The following is a 13,874-nucleotide window of genomic DNA, read 5'->3' as shown; positions in this document are numbered from 1 at the left end:
CTGCTGGGTCAGACCAGTGGTCCATCGCGCCCAGCAGTCCGCTCACGCGGCGGCCCTTAAGTCAAAGACCAGTGCCCTAATTGAGTCTAGCCTTACCTGCGTATGTTCTGTTCGAGTAGGAACTTATCCAACCTTTTCTTGAATCCCCTATAACAGCCTCCAGAAGAGCGTTCCAGATTTCTACCACTCTCTGGGTGAAGAAGAACTTCCTTACGTTTGTACGGAATCTATCCCCTTTTAACTTTAGAGAGTGCCCTCTCGTTCTCTTCACCTTGGAGAGGGTTAACAATCTCTCTTTCTCTACTAAGTCAATTCCTTTCAATATCTTGAATGTTTCGAGCATGTCCCCTCTCAGTCTTCTCTGAGAGGGGACAGTCTTGCATTTCCATTTCTATTTCTCTAACATTGCTGTACAGTATATGCAGAGTCTGGCTTCTTGAGATCTTCAGTTCAAGTTTTTTGGCTTTCATATCTGTATTACCAATCTGTGCTCACATACACAAGACATAGACCCTTAACTAGGGTTACCAGAAGTCTGGATTACCCCGGACTTATCCTCCTTTTCAGGAGGATGTGTCCGGAGATCCAAACAGCTTTTCAAAACCTGGCAATTTTTCCGGGTTTTTAAAAGCTTCTGGCAACGAGCGACATCGGGACGGCATTCAAACATGCGCGGATGCAACACGGTGATGTCACGCGCATGCCGGTGACATCATTGTGTCACACCAGCGCATGCGCGAATGCCATCATAGAAACATAGAACATGACGGCAGAAAAGGGCCACGGCCCATCCAGTCTGCCCACCCTAATGGCCCACCCCCTAACTACCTCCATGAAGAGATCCCACATGCCAAATAGAAACATAGAACATGACGGCAGAAAAGGGCCATGGCCCATCCAGTCTGCCCACCCTAATGGCCCACCCCCTAACTACCTCCATGAAGAGATCCCACATGCCAAATAGAAACATAGAACATGACGGCAGAAAAGGGCCACGGCCCATCCAGTCTGCCCACCCTAATGGCCCACCCCCTAACTACCTCCATGAAGAGATCCCACATGCCAAATAGAAACATAGAACATGACGGCAGAAAAGGGCCACGGCCAATCCAGTCTGCCCACCCTAATGGCCCACCCCCTAACTACCTCCATGAAGAGATCCCACATGCCAAATAGAAACATAGAACATGACGGCAGAAAAGGGCCACGGCCCATCCAGTCTGCCCACCCTAATGGCCCACCCCCTAACTACCTCCATGAAGAGATCCCACATGCCAAATAGAAACATAGAACATGATGGCAGAAAAGGGCCACGGCCCATCCTGTCTGCCCACACTAATGGCCCACCCCCTAACTCCCTCCATGAAGAGATCCCACATGCCAAACCCATCTTTTCTTAAAATCTGGCACGCTGCTGGCCTCAATTACCTGTTGTGGAAGATTATTCCAGTGGTCAACCACCCTTTTGGTGAAGAAATATTTTCTGGTGTCGCCATGAAATTTCCCACCCCTGATTTTCAACGGATTCCCTCTTGTTGCCGTGGGTCCTTTAAGGAAAAAGAGATCCTCTTCCACCTCGATACGGCCCTTGACATATTTGAACGTCTTGATCATGTCTCCCCTCTCTCTGCGTTCCTCGAGTGAGTACAGCTGCAACTTAACCAGTCGTTCCTCATACGGGAGATCTTTGAGTCCTGAGACCATCCTGGTGGCCATTCGCTGAACCGACTCAACTCTCCGCACATCTTTTTGAGCACATCCGTCGCTCGTTGCTCGTGCAGGTCGATGGGGGCAGAACGGGGCATGGCCGGTTGGAACGGGGTGGACCTGGGGGCAGGGCCATGGGTCCGCATTTTCCGTTTGGAAAATCTGGTAACCCTACCCTCAACAAATATTGTCATTTGTGTGTGTGTGACTAGGGCATGGTTTTTCTACTAGCATGTAATTTCTGTGTAGAGATCTTGTAGCAGTCCTATTTGTTTTGTTTTCTCACTAGGTGGTGTATTAGTGTTTTAGGACTTGGTATAGTATTTGCTGTTATGGAATAGGAAGAATCCAACTCACTTTTTTACAGTTTATGCAGTGGAGGGATTTGTGTTGGCCTTACGGAGGTGATATCAAAATTTTAATACAGTGTAGTTTGTCATTACATCAGCCAAAGCTGTGGTTGCATTCTTTTATGTTCTGAAGACAGTTTCTTCTTAGTGTGATTGCTAACTACTATTTAATTTAATTTTTTTTGAAAGTTTCAAATATCTTTATTCCAAAATGCAACAAAGCAATGGAAGGAGGAGCTTAGAACTGAATGACCTGGCCCTTTCTTTTTCTTGTCACCTCCCAGCTCAAAATGCTTGCATCTCTTAATAGCCAGCATCCTTTTAGACCTGCAGTTTGGCTCCACGCGCTCGAGCCTCAAGACAATCTTTTTGGTGGTTTTAGCCTTCTTACGGAAAATAGGCTTCGTTTGTCCACCATAGCCACTTTGCTTACGGTCATTCATTTCTCTTTCCCATGGCATAAAGAGAGTCCTTGCCCTTCTTGTACTGGGTCACTTTGTGAGGCCGATGCTTCCAACATTTTTTGCAATAAGTCCTACGGGTGGGACGTTCACCATCTTGCCACCCGCAACAGACCAGAGAGAAAGAAAAAAGTGCTATTGGTTCACTGGGGCCTGTTTATTTATTTTTTTTAAAAAAAAGTCCTTCACAAAACTGGAGAACTGTGTTTGGTAATCACTGAATGATATACGAATAGGTATCTCTATACTTTTCCAGGAATCAAGTTTCATAGATTAGATATTTATAAATGTTTGCTAAATAAAATGTTAAAAAAGGCAATTTAATAACTCTACCTTTATGTTTCCGATGTAGAAGAAAAGCTATTATACAGCAATTGACTGGGACCTAGCGATATATCTTTGAAGATCCAGCCCCCTTTTTACAAAACTTTACTGTGGCTTTTAGCACCAGCTGAGGTGGTAACAGCTCCGATGCTCAAAGAAATTCTACTGTTACCACGACGACCAGCACTACAAGTGCTAGCGCGGTTTTGTAAAAGGGGGAAGGGGGATAGTTGGAAACAGTTACTCTCACTTCAAAGATGTATCTAATTCTGCTGATGTGGAAACATAACAATCCCCCCCACCCAAAAAAAAAAAAAAAAAGAAACAAAAACAAAGAAACAAATAAAACAACAAACATATGTTTACTCTTTGGGAGTCTACAAAATCCCGAGTGGAGTAGAACGGGTATATGTGGATCGATTTTTCACTCCGTCAAAAATTACAAAGACTAGGGGACACTCAGTGAACCAATAGGAGGACATTTTTTTTTCACTCAGAGAATAGTTAAGCTCTGGAACACGTTGCCAGAGGATGTGGTAGGTAGCTGGTTTTAAGAAAGGTTTGGACAAGTTCCTGGAGGAAAAGTCTATAGTCTGTTATTGAGAAAGACATAGTGGAAGCCACTGCTTGCCCTGGATTGGTAGCATGGAATGTTATTACTCTTTGAGGTTCTAGAATCTTGTTACTCTCTGGGATTCCGGAATCTTGCTACTCCTTGGGTTTTGGCCAGGTACTAGTGACCTGGATTGGCCACCATGAGAACGGGCTACCGGGCTTGATGGATCATCGGTCTGACCCAGTAAGGCTATTCTTATGTTCTTATGAAAGGTAGATAACACAAGGCTGTCTTCAGAACTGATTACTATTCTAGAGTGCCCCCACTGTAAATCATAGAAAGCAATGCAATTCATATTTAGCTCTGCTTTTTTATTGAGCCATAATAAACACCATAAAAATGAGAAATATAGAAAAGAATTAATGAATTATGAACCCAGTATGAACAATATAGAACCGTTTGAATTCAATAGAATGAGCTGTTTTACCCATACATTGAAGCTGTCATTTGACCAGAAATATTTTAATTGGATATAATTTATTTTTTAAAAAAACCAAAACATATTTAATCCAAAGAACAACAAAACAATAGTTTGTGGTAAAATGATAGTGTAGCTATATTTTAGAAGACAGAGAAAGAAATATTGTATAGTATGACTTGGAACTGTTATTTAAAGTCAGGAGCTGTTCAGATATACTGTTAGCAAAGGGACTGACTTCTGTGCCAGGAGGTTTTGATGGATGATATCATAACCTTCAGTAGATTTGTCACGATTGACACCTTTTTGATGTGGTTTTCTCGGTACACCGTCAAAAGTGCGCCGGACAATTGCGCCCGACATTGGCGTTTCATCAAATGCACGCACCGACAAGTGTGCGCATGAAAGGAGTGGGATTTTCGGGGTGGAATTGTAACTGTGCTGGGGGGGTTAGCGGCAAACGAGCGCGTCAGCATGGGAGTGAATCAGAGTGCGATTGTAGTAGGGGGTTTCCCCCCATACCCCCCTTAGAGCGGAAGAGCATATACAGAAGGAGAGCAGGAGTTTTGCTGTAGTGGGAGGGGGGGTCCCCCATACCCCCCTCAATGGCCCCTTAACAGGAGCACAAGTATGTTGGGGGGATTTTCCCCAAACCCCCCTACAGAGCGCATAGGGGCAGGCCTGGAAGCGGGTAGAATGGCGGCATGCATTATACAGAACCATAGTGAGACCTCATTTGGAATACTGTGTGCAATTCTGGAGGCCACACTACCGAAAAGATGTGCTGAGAGTAGAGTCGGTGCAACGGATGACCACCAGGATGGTCTCGGGGCTCAAGGATCTATCGTACGAGGAAAGGCTGAAAAATTTGCGGCTGTAGTCACTCGAGGAATGTAGGGAGAGAAGAGACATGATCGAGACGTTTAAGTATATTACCGGCCGTATCGAGATGGAAGAAGAGATTCTCTTTCTCAAAGGACCCTCAGCCACAAGAGGGCATCCGCTCAAACTCAGAGGCGGGAAATTTCATGGGGACACCAGGAAATATTTCTTCACCGAGAGAGTGGTTGATCCTTGGAACGAGCTCCTGGTGCAGGTGATCGAGGCAAATAGCGTGCAAGAATTTAAGAGCAAATGGGATGCCCATGTGGGATCCCTTAGAGGGTTAAGCCAAGGGAACCTGTCACCAGGAGTGGGATCCCTAGGATAGTAGACTTGGGGGTGGGTTAGTAGAGTGGGCAGACCTGATGGGCTATGGCCCTTATCTGCCGTCATCTTCTATGTTTCTAAATGTCTGGGTGTGATTGTTGGAGTGCCAATGTCCGACGCGCTTTTGACGGGTCACTGGTTTTCTCAATATTACTGTATTGTTATGATAATGTGTGTGCTTTGAAACAAAAAAGGTGGTTAATTAATTTTTTAAATTAAATATTAGCATGGCGTGGTTTATTTTTGGAAGGATTAAACTACTTCTCAGAATACAGCGAGATTCAGAACCTATCTGAGAATGGTTAAAGGTTACTAGGAAATGTTCTAAGGTGCTATTGCTGTCAAGGCCAGCTTTTGGGGCGTGGGATCTGTATGCTTTCCAACAGTTCAGGGTGTGGAGATTTTTGCTAGGTAGGGACAGCATGGAAGTAGAATTCACCTCAACCTGACTAAGGATGCTGTTGGACTGCAGTCCTTAAAGTTAAGCGAGAGAAAGAGTAAACATACTGAGACTAGCTCAGAGCAACTGAAACATAGAAACATAGAAAGATGATGGCAGAAAAGGGCCATAGCCCATCAAGTCTGCCCACTCCACTGACCCCCCCCATTAGGTCTGGGTGCTAATGTCCTAGTTCCTTATCTCGACCCTCGTAAGGATCCCACGTGGATGTCCCATTTATTCTTAAAGTCAAGCACGCTGGTTGCCTCGATCACCTGTACTGGAAGCTTGTTCCAGTGATCTACCACTATTTCTGTGAAGAAATACTTCCTGGTGTCACCATTAAATTTCCCTCCTCTGAGTTTGAGCGGGTGTCCCCTTGTGACCGAGGGTCCTCTGGGAAAGAAGATGTCGTCTTCCCCTTCGACACGTCCTGTGATGTATTTAAATGCCTCAATCATGTCCCCCCTTTCCCTGCGTTCCTCTAGAGTGTAGAGCTGCAATTTGTTTAGTCTTTCTTCGTATGAGAGGCCTTTGAGCCCCGAGATCATCCTAGTGGCCATCCGCTGAACTGACTCAACTCTAAGCACGTCTTTACGGTAATGTGGCCTCCAGAATTGCACACAGTATTCCAGATGAGGTCTCACCATGATTCTGTACAGTGGCATTATGACTTCAAGTTTGCGGCAGATGAAGCTTCTATTGATACATCCCATCATTTGCCTTGCCTTGGATGAGGCCTTCTCTACTTGTTTGGCAGCCTTCATGTCTGCACTGATGATTACTCCCAAGTCTCGTTCTTCTGAAGTCGTAGCTAGTGTTTCTCCATTCAAGGTGTAAGTTCTGCATGGATTACCGCTGCCGAGATGCATGACCTTACATTTCTTAGCGTTGAAGCCCAGCTGCCATGTCAAGGACCAGTTTTCCAATGTAAGCAGATCCTGCGTCATACTATCCTGCAGATTGCTTTCACTCACTATATTACATAGTTTGGCGTCATCTGCGAATAGTGTTACTTTACCCTGAAGCCCTCGGGTCAAGTCCCTCATGAATATGTTAAAAAGCAACGGACCCAGGACTGAGCCCTGTGGCACTCCACTAGTCACCTCCGATGTCTCTGAGAGGGTGCCGTTGACCACCACCCTCTGAAGTCTTCCACTCAGCCAATCATTGACCCATGCAGTTAGTGTCTCACCTAACCCCATCGATTTCATCTTGTTTAATAGTCTACGGTGCGGGACGCTGTCAAAAGCCTTACTGAAATCCAAGTACACTATGTCCAGAGACTCTCCCGAGTCTAGCTTTCCTGTTACCCAATCAAAGAAGTTGATAAGGTTGGATTGGCATGACCTACCCTTAGTGAATCCATGTTGACTGGGATCCCTTAGATTCCCCTCATCCAAGATCGTGTCTAGTTTACCTTTAAGTAGTGTTTCCATGAGTTTACACACTATCGATGTGAGACTCACCGGTCTGTAATTCGCAGCCTCTGCTCTGCAATCCTTTTTGTGCAGAGGAACGACGTTAGCTGTTTTCCAGTCCAGGGGGACTCTCCCCGTACTTAGGGAGAGATTGAAGAGTACGGCTAACCGTTCTGCCAGGACATCGCACAGCTCTCTGAGCACTCTTGGGTGCAATCTGTCCGGTCCCATGGCTTTGCTCACCTTGAGTCTTGACAGTTCGCTGTAAACATCCGCTGGTGTGAACTCAAAATTCTGAAATGGGTCTTCTTTGCTTGGCTTTGCTTCCAGCTGTGGCCCATGCCCTGGTGCCTCGCAGGTAAAGACTGAGCAGAAGTAATCATTCAGTAGTTTGGCTTTATCGGAATCTGTTTCCACATAATTCCCATATGGTGTTCTAAGGCGTACTATCCCGTTTGTGTTCTTTTTCCTGTCACTAATATACCAGAAGAAGGATTTGTCCCCTTTCTTAATGTTCTTTGCTAGAGTTTCTTCCAATCGAAGTTTGGCCTCTCTGACTGCTTTTTTGACCGCTGCAGACCTTGTCCTGTATTCAATGTTAGCTTCTTTTTCCCCGATGCGTTTGTATGAAAGAAATGCTCTTTTCTTCTCCTTGACGAGGTGCGAGACCTCATCAGTAAACCATTGGGGTTTCTTTTTCCTTTGTTGTTTATTTACCGATTTTATGTAGCGGATAGTTGCCTCGTGTAGGGTCGATTTCAGGGTTGACCACATAGCTTCCACATTATCAGTTACCTCTTGAACCTGCAGCGTCTGATGGACAAAATTTCCCATGAGTGTGAAGTCAGTGCCCCGGAAATTGAATACCCTCATTTTTGTTTGTGATCTAGGGAAGCCCTGCTTAAGGTTGAACCATACCATGTTATGATCACTGGTGGCTAGCGTTTCTCCCACTGAGACCTCCGAGACGCTTTCCCCGTTCGTAAGTACCAGGTCCAGGATGGCCTGGCCCCTAGTGGGCTCTAGTACTATTTGTTTGAGTCGTACTCCCTTCATGGACGTTAATATCCTCCTGCTACCACAAGTTGTCACTGAGAGTGTGTTCCAGTCTACATCAGGCATGTTGAAGTCCCCTAGCAGTACAACGTCCCCCCGTAAGGTGATATTCTCAATGTCTTCAATTAATTATGCATCCTTGTCCTCTGATTGTCTTGGAAGTCTGTATACCACACCAAGGTACAAGCATTTTTCTCCGCCTCTGGCCAGGTTTACCCAGATGGATTCACCAGTGTACTTGACATCTGTGATCCTGGTTGTCTTGATGTTCTCTTTGATGTAAAGTGCTACCCCTCCTCCTAACTTACCCTCTCTGTCTTGGCAAAGCAGGTTGTATCCTGGTATAGTTATATCCCACCCATGAGAGTCTGTGAACCATGTTTCGGATATTGCTACAACGTCTAGACCAGCATTTACTATTTCTGTTTCCAGTTCTAGAAATTTATTCCCGAGGCTGTGTGCGTTAACATACATAGCTCTCCACTCTTTGTGTTTATTAAACTCGTGTAGAGAGTTACCCATCTGAGTTAAAGTATCTCCTAGCGAATCTTTTGCAGTAAGGGTACTTACCTCGGACTTAGAAGCGGAGTTTTGGTTCGCCACATCAGGATTGTTACTTGCTGCTCCGGTATATAAGTAGGTACCCTTCCCCAACTTACCTAGTTTAAAGCCCTTCGAAGCAGGCGGGCTAGTCGGTGTCCGAAGGGCTTTAAACTAGGTAAGTTGGGGGAGGGTACCCACTTATATACCGGAGCAGTAAGTAACAATCCTGATGTGGCAGAGATGGCAGAGTTCGTTGCCTGGACAGATAGAGAAGAAAAATGAGTCTGCTGGAAATAGATAGATGGATAAGAGAAGCGATAGTCTGTTTCTTGCAATTTAAATGCCAAGAAATTAAACATACTATAACCGAGTCATAAATAGTAACATCGAGACATGATGGTAGATAAGGGTCAAATGGCCTATCCACTCTGCCCATCTGCAGCATCCTCTATCTCCTCCTCTCCCTAAGAGATCCCACAGGCCTGTCCCATGCTTTCTTGAATGTAGTCTTTACAGGGAGAACATAAGAACATAAGAAGTTGCCTCCGCTGGGGCAGACCATAAGTCCATCCTGCCCAGCGGTCCGCTCCCGCGGCGGCCCATCAGGCCCATTGCCTGAGTAGTGGTCTATACCTATCTATACCCCTCAATCCCTTTTTCTTCTAGGAATCTATCCAAACCTTCTTTGAAACCATTCAATGTGCTCCTGCGGTGCCAGCGGTGTGCACGGCCTATCTCCCTTACGGACCCGCACAACTGGTGCCTACAGTGCCTGGGTCCGGAGCATCAGGCGTCCACCTGCACCCGCTGTGCTACGTTGAAAAAACGTACTTTGAAAAATCGTGAAATTCAACAACGATTACTTTTCGGTACCGAAATGTCCGATCCCGCGACATCGACACCGGTATCGGCTCCGGTACAGTCGGCACCCACTTCATCGACACCGCACCGGCGTCGCAACATCCAGATAAGCCGGCTAAGAAGCCTTCCCCGCTGGAGGGTCCTCCGGTCTCGATTGCAGCGAGTCCAGTCCTGCCGACCGTGAGGCGCCAGCGGAAGCGCTCTGCCCCTATTGAGGTGAGTCCCTCGACATCGGGCTCCTCATCTCCGGGGTGTAGAGCGGCACCGCAGGTACCGCAAAAGAAAAAGGCGGTACCGGTGCCTTCATTAGATGATCGCATAGCGGCCATCCTCCAAGTGCAGCTTAAGGAGCAATTGCAACAACTCCTTCCAGCTATCTTGGCCCCGAATCTCCCGGTGCCGGTCAGTACTGAGCCCCCGGTACCGGCAGTGGAACAACCTGTATTGTCTGCATCCACTGTTTCGGTACCGGTACACTCGGCCTCATCGGTATCTATGCCACTCCTCGCACCGGAGCCGACATCCCATCACCAGTCGGTACAAACTTCGGCACCGATGCGACCGGTAACTTCACCCGGTACTGCATCGATGAGGTCGGGTAAGTCACTGCGCAAGTCCCGACACTTGGAACCATCCACCCCGAGTCTCGGGACCGTAGTTCCCATGTTAGGGACCCTGATCTGTGGGGTGATTCCGAAGAGCCTTTTCTATCAGAAGGTGAGTGTTCTTCGGATGAGGATGATCCTGTCATTCTTGACCCATCCTCCAAGCATGACTCTTTGTCTTTTTCTTCCTTTTTAAAAGACATGTGTGAGTCTCTTTCCATTCCTTTGGAGGCTGAGTCTAAAAAGTCTAAAGCCTTTCTTGATGCCCTTGACTTTGACCAGCCTCCAAAGGAATTTTTGAAACTCCCTCTTCATGACATCCTGAGGGAAACTTTTTACAAAAATCTAGAGACTCCTCTTACTATCCTGGGAGCTCCCCGCAAATTGGACTCTCTATACAAAGTCATCCCTATTCCAGGATTCGACAAACCCCAGCTTCCACATGAGTCCCTTCTTGTGGGGAAGCGCGTTCCATGTATCCACCACCCTCTGAGTGAAAAAGAACTTCCTAGCGTTTGTTCTAAACCTGTCCCCTTTCAATTTCTCCGAGTGCCTCCTTGTACTTGTGTTCCCCCATAATTTGAAAAATCTGCCCCTGTCTATTCTTTCTATGCCCTTCAGGATCTTGAAGATTTCTATCATGTCTCCTCTAAGTCTTCGCTTTTCCAGGGAGAAAAGCCTTAACTGCATCTACCACCCTTTCTGTAAAAAAGTTTTTCCTTCGATTACATAACATAAGAATTACCATACTGGGACAGACCGAAGCTCCATCAAGCCCGGCGCCCAGTTTCCAACAGTGGTCAACCCAGGTCTCAAGTACCTAGCTCGATCCCAAGTAGTAAAACAGATGTTATGCCGCTTATCCTAAGAATAAGCAGTGGATTTCCCCAAGCCATCTCAATAATGGCCTATGGACTTCTCTTTTAGGAAATTATTCAAACCTTTTCTAGACCCTGCTGCGCTAGCTGATTTCACCACGTTCTCCGACAACGAATTCCAGAATTTAATGACTCATTGTGTGCCTCATTCTACCAATGCCTATGAGCCAACCTCATCAGTGATGCCACAAAGGCTCGATTGTCCTATACTTGACTCACTTTTACTGCATTTAGATTTCTAGAGTGGTGCAGTGGTTAAAGCCACATCCTCAGCGCCCTGAGGTTGTGGGATCCAACCCACGCCGCTCCTTATGGCCCTGGACAAGTCACTTGATCTCCCCATTGCCCCACCTACATTAGATAGATTATGAGTCCGCCAGGACAGACAAGAAAAATGCTTGAGTACCTGAATAAATCCATGTAAACCGTTCTGTGCTCCCTTGGGAAAACGATATAGAAAATTGAATAAATAAATATTACGAATCCCCCCAAATATCTGATCATATTGTAGATGCAAGAAAAATCAAGAAAACAAGTATTTTTCTTCTCAATGCATCGTTGAATGTTGTTTCCTCTCGGGTTTCCAAAATATAAATAACTTTAAATTCAGACAACATCTGATTAGCTGTTCTGTAGCCAAACTTCTTTTGAATTTGACATTTTGTGTTGCTAGTATTAGCCGGCTGTAAATTGTGGGCTGTGCAGCTATTTGCATCTGAATGGAGGGGAGATGAGATCTTCTGTGCACATGCATTGTGATGGAGTGCTAAATCATGCAAAGTATAGGGTTGATCTGGTAGCTGCCAAAGTTAGCTTTTCCACTAGGGCACATGTTCTTAAGCGTTAGAAGAGGCTGATCAGAACAGGCTTTTTTCCTTGGCTAAGCTACAATGGAACTCTCAATAAATGTATTTATTCTTGGGCTTCAAATGCAAAAGTATTTTTAGCAAATCGATTCCTTTTTTGCAAATATTTATAAGTATGCCTTGGTGAACGAATTACAAATTTTTTTTTTTTTTTAATGAGTGGTGAATATGTGCTAAGAAAAAATTCTCTATTTCTGTGGACAACACTCTCCTCCTCCCTTTCTTGTCAGCTTGCAACCTCTGGTCATTGTCTGACTCCTCTCTCTCCTTCTCCGCTCAGATCCAACAAACCGCTAAAGCCTGTCCCTTCTTCCTCTATAGTATTACCAAAATCTGACCTCTCCTATCCGAGCACACTATCAAAACCCTTGTCCACACCCTCATCACCTCTCCCTTAGATTACTGCAATGTGATTCTTTTAGGTCTTCAGCTCAACATCTCTCTCACCTTCAATCCATTCAAAATTCTGCTGCATGATTCATATTCTGAAAACGATACTTACATTACCCCTCTCCTCAAGTCACTTCTTTGGTTCCCCATCCATTTCTGAATACAGTTCAAACTCTTACAAGTGCATTCATTCTGCAGCCCCTCAGTATTTCTCCTCACTTCTCTCCCCCTATGCACCCCCCACCCCAGTGAACTCTGTTCATTGGATAATTTCTTCCTATCCATACCCTTCTCCTCCACTGCCATCTCCAGACTCCCTCCTTTCTATCTTGCTGAACTGTATGCCTGGGAGTAGCACTACAAGGACTTCTGGTGCCTGGGAGAGGCGCTACAAGGCACCTGGGAGAGGCGCTACAAGGACTTCTGGGACCAGACGGACTCCACTTGACCAGCAGAGGTAAGAACATCTTCAGACACCGACTAGCCCGCCTATTTCGTAGGGCTTTAAACTAGGTAAGTTGGAGGAGGGTACATACTCATGTACTGGTGCGGAAAGGAACTATCCTGATGGGATGAGTCGACACTCTGCTTACAAGGTAAGGGCACACATAGCAAACAGTTCTCTAGGAGCCACACAGACTCAGGTGGAAAAAGCCTTACAGCGACATAGCAAACACAATGTGTGGAGGGCCATGTATATTAATGCTCACAGTTTAGGCAATAAAATTCTAGAGCTGGAAACTGAAATAAGGGATGCCAACCTAGACTTGGTGGCAATAACCGAAACATGGTTTACGGACTCACATGGGTGGGATATGACTATACCGGGGTACAATCTACTTCGTCGTGACAGAGAGGGCAGGTTAGGTGGTGGGGTAGCACTATACATTAAAAAAGACATCAAAACCACCAGGATCACAGATGTCAAATACACCGGGGAGTCCCTCTGGGTTAACTTGGCAAGAGGTGGCAATAAATGCCTGTATCTTGGTGTGGTATACAGACCCCCAAGACAAATGGAAGACATGGACACTGAATTAATTGAGGACATAGAGAATATCACTCTACGGGGCGACACTTGCTTGGGGGGTGCTTGGGGACTTCAACATGCCTGATGCAGACTGGAACACATTTTCAGCAATCACCAGTAGCAGCAAGAGGCTTTTGGCCTCCATAAATGGTGCACAACTAAAACAGATGGTAATGGAGCCCACTAGGGCCCAGGCGATCCTTGACCTGGTACTCACCAACGGGGAAAGCGTCTCAGAGGTCTTGGTAGGAGATACGGTAGCCTCCAGCGACCATAACATGGTATGGTTCAACCTTAGGAAAGGATTCCCTAAATCAATCACAAAAACAAAGGTACTTAACTTCCGGGGCACCGACTTCACACGCATGGGAGATTTCGTCCATCAGACGCTGCAGGACCAAGCAGAGACCGGTAATGTGGAAGCTATGTGGTCGTACCTGAAATCATCCATACACGAAGCTACTAATCGCGACATAAAATCGGTAGACAAACGGCAAAGAAACAATAAACCCCAATGGTTCACTGAGGAGATCTCGCACCTCATTAAGGAGAAGAAAACAGCATTTCTTTCCTACAAACGTACGCAGAGAAGGGAAACTAAAGTAGAATATAAGACCAGGTCTGCAGCGGTCAAAACAGCAGTTAGGGAGGCCAAACTTCGAGTGGAAGAAACTTTGGCAAAAAACATTAAAAAAGGGGA

At 45.9% G+C, this 13,874-nt stretch overlaps 1 pseudogene; it reads right to left on the bottom strand.

The window, feature by feature from the left end:
• Nucleotides 1-2,295: 2,295 nt before the first annotated feature.
• Nucleotides 2,296-12,229, bottom strand: LOC117353653 (annotated as a pseudogene).
• Nucleotides 12,230-13,874: the final 1,645 nt, after the last annotated feature.

This window comes from Geotrypetes seraphini, chromosome 2, assembly GCF_902459505.1.
Source record: "Geotrypetes seraphini chromosome 2, aGeoSer1.1, whole genome shotgun sequence".
Taxonomy (NCBI): Eukaryota; Metazoa; Chordata; class Amphibia; order Gymnophiona; family Dermophiidae; genus Geotrypetes; species Geotrypetes seraphini.
This window is presented reverse-complemented; position numbering and strand designations above follow the sequence as displayed.